Here is a 10,252-nt window from a genome sequence, read left to right on the forward strand (position 1 = left end):
ACAGGATTGCACAGCAGCAATCCTGAAACTTGTGTGTTTCAATGGCTCTACTCACCTGCCCCTACTTCAAGCAAAATTCCATTTCAGTCCTAAATATATGTATAGCCCGATCCTAAGCTCCCTGAGACAGATTTTAAAAAAGTGGGGGGAGCAAGGGAGAACAGAGACAGTTACTCTGATGCTCAGGAATGTGTTGAGCTGGCTTTCAGCTCAACAATGCCGGTCCCCCCACCCCCACCACAAGCATCTGGAAGGGACAGCAATTTAGAAGAGTGTGAACCACTCCAGTGAAAGGAAATGAAAGAAAAAGCGCCAGAGAGAGCAAAGAAAGACATGTTTCATTTAGGTGCGTCTTAAAAAACCGCGCACTGAAGCGACTTCACAATGACGTGTAGGGGGATCTAAACTACTGCTTTAAAGCCCTTTATTACAGTTTTGACAACTGTTGGGGCCCAGGATACACTGCATATACAGTTTTAAAAACATTTTCAAAGTGCTTTAAAGCACTTTAAAAGCAGTAGTGTAGATTCCCCTAGATCTGGCCCAGATTGATCTGTTTACTAGAGAGTTGATTCTCCCCCTCATTAACATGGATTTCCCTCGTCACACCATGGGTGCAAGGAGTCACACACACACACAATTCCTGCCTTCCCCTCCATAATCTCCTTTTAACCTGGAGAGGAGGGCCATGGGTTTCCTCTCTACCATGACAATGCTACTGTTTCTCCTCCAGATCTTCCTCCATATTTGAGAGCTTCTCTACACAGAAGAAAAATCCTGCAGCCATTCATTCTCCACACCCTTCCCGCCACCACGATGTGCTCTTTTACATCCTGTGAGATCCTGCGATATCCCAGATAATACCATGTTATCTCCATTTTTTAAATTTTTAAAGTGAGATTTCCTAGGGCGACCATATGAAAAGGAGGACAGAGCTCCTGTATCTTTAAGAGTTGCATAGAAAAGGGAATTTCAGCAGGTGTCATTTGTATATATGGAGAACCTGGTGAAATTCTTCATCACACCAGTTAAAGCTGCAGGAGCTATACTAGAGTGACTAGATTTAAAAGAGGGCAGGGCACCTGCAGCTTTAACTGCTGTGATGAAGAGGAAATTTCCCCAGGTTCCCCATATATACAAATGACACCTGCTGAACTTCCCTTTTCAATACAACTGTTAAAGATACAGGAGCCCTGTCCTCCTTTTCATATGGTCACCCTAGATTTCCAGAAGACAGCATGGGACACATCCTGGACGTTGACGACAACATGTAATTGACCTGCAAATTTCTGTGAGTGGCTCATTTAGAGAAGCTCTGAGTGTGGAAGGGAGGGAGGATTGGATGGGATTTCTCCCTGCTCCATTCAATATCTATGATGCCTGATACTATGCATGTTTACTCAAAAGCAAACCCCATTAAGTTCTCTAGGATTTATTCCCAACTAAATGTGTGGAGGACTGCAGCCCTACAGCTGGGCTTTTTTGGAGAAGGCAGCAGCAGCAACAGCAGCAGCGCATGTTTCTAGCCATGGCAGCAATTGCTTCGGCTGTGGAACATGGAGTGATGAGAGGAGGAAGGAGCAACCTTTTTTCATGTCCATGGAGGTGTGAACTCAGCCCCTCTCCTCTGCCTGTGCAAAGTTTGGTTTCTTGTGCAGCTGGACAGTCTCTGGACAGTCTCTGCCAATGGTATGGGCTGGGCTGGGCTGGGGGTAGTAGGGACATTGGACAGGAAATGATGGATCAGCTGAGGTCCTTGCAGCAATTTGGCAGTGCACTGAATACCACCATTCTCTATTTCTATTTTCCCTCTGCACATCCTTCTATTTCCTAAGAAGCGGGAGTCCTGAAGGGCTCGATGAGAGAGAGAGAGAGAGAGAGAGAGAGAGATGCACTGAGTTCCTGAGCTGTGCTATTGACAAACAGGATGTCTTGCTCATACAGAATGCAATGGGGAGTGGGGGGGAGAAGGCTTGTTCTGAATTAAGGACTCCAGTAAAGACAGAGACAGTAAGGTTTAAGAGGCAAGAGAATGTGAAAAGTTGGGAACAACTGGGAAAGTTGTGCAGATTTTCTGAGCTATAATATTTGTGTCAAGATGGTGAAAATGCATTATTGTAGTTTGTGTGAAAATATTGCAAAACTGAAGAAAAGAAATCAGTGCAAAAGTTCTGCCTCTACTTCTACATGGAGGTTGTTTGTTTTCTTCAAGTTGAGATCCCCCCACACAAACACTTTTAAAAATAGATCTCTTTGCTTGGACTGTGAGTGTCATCACAAGGGGGAAACCCATGTTTTCTTACTGTCGCTTCTCCAACCCCACATTTGTCCCTCATTACTTCTGCCTGGAGAGGAAAAAGGAAGTAAACAAAGACCATATGGCCCATTCAGGAGCTGATAGTATCTCACCACTTTTCCTGCACACAGCTGGAGATCGCGGCACATTCCATTTTAAAAAATGGATTAAAAGGGGTCTATTTTGCGATGGAAAAAGGAGCAGGAGGCGAACGTCGTCTAAAGGCTGCGCAAATGTCTGTAAGTGGGCAGTAGCATGAGTGCAATAAAACACTCGTCTGATGACGGCCTTAGGCAAAATTTTCACCTTGTGTCAAATCATTATGAATGTGGAATAAAAAGCAGGAAATAACACTATAAAAGCAGTATATGGAAAGTGTTCTGTGCCCCAACAGTGATCAGTGCACTTCAATACTGCTGTAAAGCAGTAGTGTAGATCTAGCCTAAGAGGAGAAATTGTGTTTCCTCCCCATGGGCTCTTTTGCTGACACTCTTCCTCTTTTGAAACTAGCACTTCTCACGGAGGAGAGACCAGCGACCACGGGGTGGGGGGTGGGGGGTGTAGATTTCAAATGGGACAGCGCCCTTTAGCAGGCATTTTATAGTGCAACCTCAGAAGATTTAAACAGGTTTATTATGTGATCCTAAAACTGACAAAAGAAGCGGGAGACGCGCAAGAGGCAGGTGTCGACTTCAAAAGCAGCTGCTAACGTACGTGAGTGGCCAGTAACAAGCATGCGTCAAAATGCTCGTCTGACGAGGCTCTAAGTGTGGAGAGAGCAGATGGGAGAATGGGCGTTTTGGACTTATACAAATTTAATGCTTTTGCACAAAACAAGAGAGCTTTGGCTATTGGGGGGTATAAAAATGTAATAAATAAATAAAAAAATTCATCACACTAACCAGATATTTCTGTATTTATTGTCTCTGATTGGTAGTAAATTATGTATTAATTGAGGCAGGCCACTCCAATGTATGATTGGCTGTACCACAAGTTGCAATTTTGTGACTGGCTCCAATCCAAGCCACCATTTTGTGACAGGCTCCACCCTCTTCCACTGCCATTCTGTGGCTGGCTATGGATCTTCAGATTCTGCAAGCCAGAAGTCTGCCCACCATGGCCTAGTGGATGCTTTGCAAGTCAATGGCCACAGTAATTCTTGAATGTCGGCTTCATTGTTCCCAGATGCCCATATTGCAATGGAAGGAAAAAAGGAAAAAAGAAAAAGAGTTGGTAAAGGGAAATAGGGGACCCAAAAAAGCTTGCCTGGGAGAAATGGGAAGCCAGGGGGACGATGTTTGAAGAACAAAGTGTTGAGGGAGGTGAGTGTAACCCTTAGGTCGGTACCCAGGGCCGGGTTCTATGTCTAGGGGTTGTTTGTTTTTCCCTTAAGGTTAGCTCAGGCTCAAGCCCCCACCCAGGAAACCTGGGACACCAATTTAGAGATGTCTGAGTAGCAACCTCACCCACACACCTGAGGTATAAGTACTGGTATTTATTCAGTTTGACAACAAGCAACAAAAATAGAACATTGGAGACAACCTTTTGATTAACACATTTCCCTCCCAAGGTCTAGGTAGGCCGATGGAAGCCTGTGTCCTTTAGCCTTATTCACAAGCCCAGGAGACAGTGAATGAATAGGGATCCTCCAGGCATGCAATAAGGTGGATAGTAGGTGGCAGCAACCGGAACTGGGGTGCGCTGCAAAGAGAACTGATTCAGTAGGCCCAAACCAGGAACTGGGGTGCGCTGCAAAGAGAACTGATTCAGTAGGCCCAAACCAGGAACTGGGGTGCGCTGCAAAGAGAGCTGATTCAGTAGGCCCAAACCAGGAACTGGGGTGCGCTGCAAAGAGAGCTGATTCAGTAGGCCCAAACCAGGAACTGGGGTGCGCTGCAAAGAGAGCTGATTCAGTAGGCCCAAACCAGGAACTGGGGTGCGCTGCAAAGAGAACTGATTCAGTAGGCCCAAACCAGGAACTGGGGTGCGCTGCAAAGAGAACTGATTCAGTAGGCCCAAACCAGGAACTGGGGTGCGCTGCAAAGAGAGCTGATTCAGTAGGCCCAAACCAGGAACTGGGGTGCGCTGCAAAGAGAACTGATTCAGTAGGCCCAAACCAGGAACTGGGGTGCGCTGCAAAAGAGAGCTGATTCAGCAGGCCCAAACCAGGAACCACCTCCAACATTAACCATGTCAAAGTTCAGCTCCTCCTTCTGCAGCCAGAGACTATTGCATGCACAACACTATATGCAAATGAGCTCCTTCACGTTAGGGCATGTTTTCCCTGCTCCCCCCCCCCCCCCCCCGGGCGGCGTGTACTCATTTTTCTACTGCTTTACATGAGGATTGGAGCAAATCTGTTAAACAGGCATGGGGTGGAAGCCCTCCTCAAGCTCGGCTGAGCTGTGTGTGATGTCACAGAATATTTGAGAAGAAGTGTCATTACACTGGGTTTAAGGGCAGAAAGGCAGGAAATGCCATGGAGAGTCAAGCCAGACAGGCATGCCTCTGCTCCAACGTTGTAAATAAGCTTACAAAAGTTACTAGCCCACACAAAACTAGCTAGCTTGCTGAGAGGCAAGTAGCTTGCGTTTCCATACTGGCTGCAGGTGAAAGGAAGCCCCCTTCCTTCCAGCTGCCATGAAAATATAGTAGGGCGACCAACTGTCAGGATTTCCCCGGATTTGTCCTGGTTTTTGTTCTTTCCATGGTGTCAGGGGGGATTTTCTATAATTTTCAATAATGTCCTGGAATGACACACCTTCCTCTTTAAGGCTGCCATTAGCATGGCAGGAGGGAATGACATGCTTTCTTGAGGCACATCATTCCCCCACCCCGAGCTCCAATTGAGGTCTTAAAGGGGAAAATGAGTCATTCGTGGACATTATAGAAAAGGCCCCAATTGGAGTGGATGGTGGTGGTGCAGAATGAAATCCTTTCCCCTCCTCCACTCCAATCGGGTTCTTTAAGGTGGCGAGGGAATAACGTACTTTCTGCAGGACTCAGAAAGCTGCTTCCCCTCATACATGCTAGGTGTCCTCTTTTTTGGTTTCCCAAATATGGTCACCCTAAAATATAGGCTACTGTTAGAGTCTCAGATTGGTAGGCTGGTGAGGGAGAGACAGATCAGTCCACCCCCCTCGTGCTGCATTTCCTTGCTAGCTGTGGAATAAGGGACTTCCCTTCCTCTGCAGCTAGCATGAAAGCCCAAGCAGGCTGGTGACGGAGAGATAGAGCCCACTTGCTCATCTGCATGGAGTTCTTAGTCACCTATGCGGGATCAGATGTTTTGTTAAATATAAGTCTGCTTGCCCCATTAGAGGCATTTGCATCTTCTGGAAACATAAATAAGAGCAAACAACAGAGAGTTTCCTTAAGAGAGCACCTCAATGCATGTATGAATGCACAACTGTGGCATAGAATGCAGAGGCACGAAGAGAACAAAATTTAAAATAAATCCATTGGAATAAACCTTTATTTACTTTATCTGTACCCTGCCTTTCTACCAAAAAATGGCACTCAAGCAGGCTTAGAGAACCAATTAAAATTATTAAAACAATATAAAACCACAATAATTATAAGAAAAAAATATGACTAAAAATAGCACCTGACCCTCTCGACCCACTTACAGGCTGAACCTAGAGCTTTTCTACATGAGGCTGTTAATTGCCTCTTAATCCGCTGCATCTACTTTCAATTTCAACATAGAGCGGAGATCTAAGCACTATATGAGAAGCTTTTCCATTCCTGCTTTTCCACAGCATAACCTCTAGGAGGCATTGTTGTATAGCAGAATAGTGCAAAAACACAACAGGAAATTGTGCTTTCTTTTGCTTTCTTTTGCTTTCTTTTGCCCATTTTCCCTGCTCTAAAAAAACCTCACTGAAAATGCTCGTTAGACCCAGAAGCGAAACTGGAAGGTCACAACTGTGAATAGGGAATGACAAGCACATAATACATACCTTGTATAGAAAAGCCCCTAGCCTCCCTTGAGAAGGAGTTCCACAGCCTGTGAATGGCCACTGAAAAAGACCCTCTCTCGAATCGCCACCAAAAACACCTCTGAAAGCAGTGATCTCAAAATAAGGACCTCTCCAGAAGGTTTTAGGAACCGGGAAGCTTGTATGGGAGAAAGCAGTCTTTCAGGTCGCCTGGCTTGTAAAATATTTCAGGTTTCCACTCGTGTCTAATTGCAACTACAGTTTATTTTCAGATAAGTGTCAAAAGGAAATTAACAGGTCTGAACTCTTCTCATTGACAGAAAGCAATTAACCAGTCATTTTTCCTGTGTCAATCAATACTGGAAATAAATGGGAAATTTGAAGTTCTGCATTGATGACAATAAGACAGAAGGAGGAAGAGGGGAAAAACCCATTTTGCTGACATGTGATAAATGAGTTTGACAGTGGGGGAAGTCTCCATAGTAAGGCTACGTCTAATGGATATGTGAAGCACTGCACTTCATGGGTTTTTTTTGCAATGTGAACATTCTGGGAGTTATTTCATAGAGAGGATCGCTCATAAGGATCACTTCCAATAAAATGAATCAGGGATAGGCAATATCTTTAGTTGTGAGTGGAGGCACTCTCTTTGAACAGTAGTACTGCTGTCTAAAGTTGACATGTTCCATACAACAATCCCACCCCCAAAAAGAGATGTAATAAAGCACGGAAACTCTATTTCTTAAAACTGAAATTTAAAAAGGGGGGGAGCACATTTTTGCTAGAGGTAAAACTGCTGCTGACCCCATGGGCTGCCATGCCGGTTGTCCGTCCCTCTACTATATCATAGGAATGTCACATAGAATCGTAGAATAGCAGAGTTGGAAGGGGCCTACAAGGCCATCGAGTCCAACCCCCTGCTCTATGCAGGAATCCACCCTAAAGCATCCCTGACAGATGGTTGTCCAGCTGCCTCTTGAATGCCTCTAGTGTGGGAGAGCCCACAACCTCCCTAGGTAACTGATTCCACCGTCACACTGCTCTAACAGTTAGGAAGTTTTTCCTGATGTCCAGCTGGAATCTGGCTTCCTTTAACTTGAGCCCGTTATTCCGTGTCCTGCACTCTGGGAGGATCGAGAAGAGATCCTGGCCCTCCTCTGTGTGACAACCTTTTAAGTATTTGAAGAGTGCTATCATGTCTCCCCTTCATCTTCTCTTCTCCAGGCTAAACATGCCTAGTTCTCTCAGTCTCTCTTCATGGGGCTTTGTTTCCAGACCCCTGATCATCCTGGTTGTCCATCTCTGAACACGCTCCAGTTTCTCTGCGTCCTTCTTGAATAGTGATTAACAGTCATGTTGTAGCAGTTTTGCATGTAGTAAACGTTTGAGGCAAGGAGAAATGTTTTCAGTATGGGATTGTATACTTGGATGGGGAAAAACTCTTCTTATTTATTTATTTTATTTATTTATTTCATTTCTATATCGCCCAATAGCCAAAGCTCTCTGGGCGGTTCACAAAAATTAAAACCATGAAGTACATAATAAAACAACCAACAATTTAAAAACACAAAAATACAAAATACAATATAAAAAGCACAACCAGGATAATACATACATTGTATTGAAATTTGGTATAAATGGTTATTATATATCTGAGTTTAGCATTTCAACCTGTATAGCAATCGTCAATATGGCTTTCTGTTAAGTTAAAATAAGGCCTTTGAATATGAGTGTTAATATTAATAAGGCTATAATCCCATGCATATCTATCTGAAAGTAAGCCCCATTTAGCAGTATAAATTACGTCTGATAACACACATAACATCAGACTTTAAAAGTGTCAAAGGAAAGATATATTTTATTCCTTCATTTTCAACATTGTCTTTGCAGAGGCCACCAGTGAGGGAGGAAGCAGCAGCCAGGTGCCTGGGTCCAGCTCCACCGTGCCTGGGTCCAGCTCCAGCTGAGAGCCCCCTCCCTCTTGCTGTCAACTGTAACTGCTGAACTTTCCAACTAAGATTTTAGTGCCTGAATTTGCTTTCCTTTCCCCCCCTCCTCCTCCCCCCTCCCAATCCCCTTTCCTTTTGTGTCATGTCTTTTAGATTGTAAGCCTGTGGGCAGGGACTGTCAAGAAATACTTTTGTAAGCCGCCGTGAGAGCCTTTTTTGGCTGAATGGCGGCATAAAAATCCTTAAATAAATAAATAAATAAATAAACGTTGTTGTCTTTGAGATTACTTTTATACTACAGGGATGGGACACCAGAGGGCGCCACGTTACCTAAAAATCAATAAACTAGTTCCATAGATTTTATGAAAGTCCATTGAAATTTTATAGTTACAAATGTTGAGTTGTTAATATTCTGGCCTCTGTTTTGGAGTCATGTGGAAAATCTTTACAGTTTAACATCTACAAAAATGATATACTGAAGCCAAGTTTGGATCTAGATGTAGTCATACTTATAGTAGACCAAAACTGAAATCAGTGGGACTTAGTTTAGCCCTTCCATAAGTCATTTGTGTGTATGTGTAAATTTGCTTCTTCCATTGACAATCGGGATTCATTTGTAACTGGGCCTTCTCCTGCTGCCTTTCTTTATCTCTGCCCCTTTTCATTCTTTCTCTCACACACAGGCATAGGAGACGCACCATCCCATTGGTGTGGTCCCCATGCTCTTGGGGAGTATGTGTGAATACTTTAACCGCATGGGTGAGACTGGCTGCATGGGTCTTACCTGCCCAGGGGTGAGGGTGCCAGTCAGGGTAGAGTGAGACCCAGGTGATCAAGTTTGATTACTCCTCCAATTCTTCACTTAATGCCTCTTTTCATGTTAGAATGTCAGAAAGCCACACTGCATCCCTTCCCCAAGGCAATATTGTACCAGTTTCTGGAATCAATCACATTAAGGGCTGATGCATGCATCATATTTACCACTCATATGCACATTTAAAAGCTCATGCGAATGGCAGGGAGAAGCACATGCTGTGCTGATTTATCATATGTTGCATTTTTTCATGCTTCTCAGTTATCTGAGACCGGCCATAGATCTGAATCTGAAAAACCAGGAAAAGCTGTGTTAATCCATCCCGAAAGTATTCCATAATCCACAATCAGGCAGTATCTTTATGAGGCCCATCAAAAATGTCACAAAATAGCGACAAAGTTTTTGAGTTCGCAAGAATTTTTCATCAGGCTAGATGTTAAATAAAGCAGGGTGAAGGGAAGTTGGCCACACGTTAAAGCCATGGAGTCTGCAGCATTTTGTCATAGAGGTTCTTTACAAAAAATCCTCGAAAAAGCAAGAGATCTAGCCTGTCATAGAGCTTCTTTGCACCAGCAATTTATCACATGCTCATGATTGACCACTCCTGGAAGTTTGTGAATCCTTTACATAATGTTGTCAACCCTCAGAATATCTCACACGTGTTTCCCCGGTAATCCCACTTTCTAAAAAATCAGAGATAATGTAGTATTTAAAATTATCATGGGATGTCCCTGATGTGTAATGCTGGCATGGTACTATAATTCCGATGGCACTATTTCATTGAACAAAATAGTACTGCCATTTCAAAATCATGTGGTCGTCATCTAAAGGAGCCTGTCCTAAACATCGAAAGACTCCAGAAGAAGAAACCCTGGTAAGGCTGTGGTCCCCCCCCCACCTCGACCCCTTAATGCAAAGAAACCCATTGTCTTAAAATAGAACGTGTGAGGGGATAGCCGCCTCAAATACATTAGGCTCTGCTAAGTGCTATGCAGGTTCCAAGGCACCAAGGACTGAACATTCCTTGCCTCTAAGGTCCTGTAATATCTGCCCTCCTTCCCCCTATACGGTCCTGCTAGGGCCCACTTGATAAAGAATACATATCCTATATAACTAGCACTGTCTCAATATATATATATATATATATATATATATATATATTATTTCTACTGTCCTGTGTTTTACATTGCACATTTCATTTATGTGTTAGATTAGATTAATTTATAGGTATAATATTTCTCCGTTTCATCAA

The sequence above is a fragment of the Elgaria multicarinata genome, chromosome 5, assembly GCF_023053635.1.
Source record: "Elgaria multicarinata webbii isolate HBS135686 ecotype San Diego chromosome 5, rElgMul1.1.pri, whole genome shotgun sequence".
Lineage (NCBI taxonomy): Eukaryota > Metazoa > Chordata > Lepidosauria > Squamata > Anguidae > Elgaria > Elgaria multicarinata.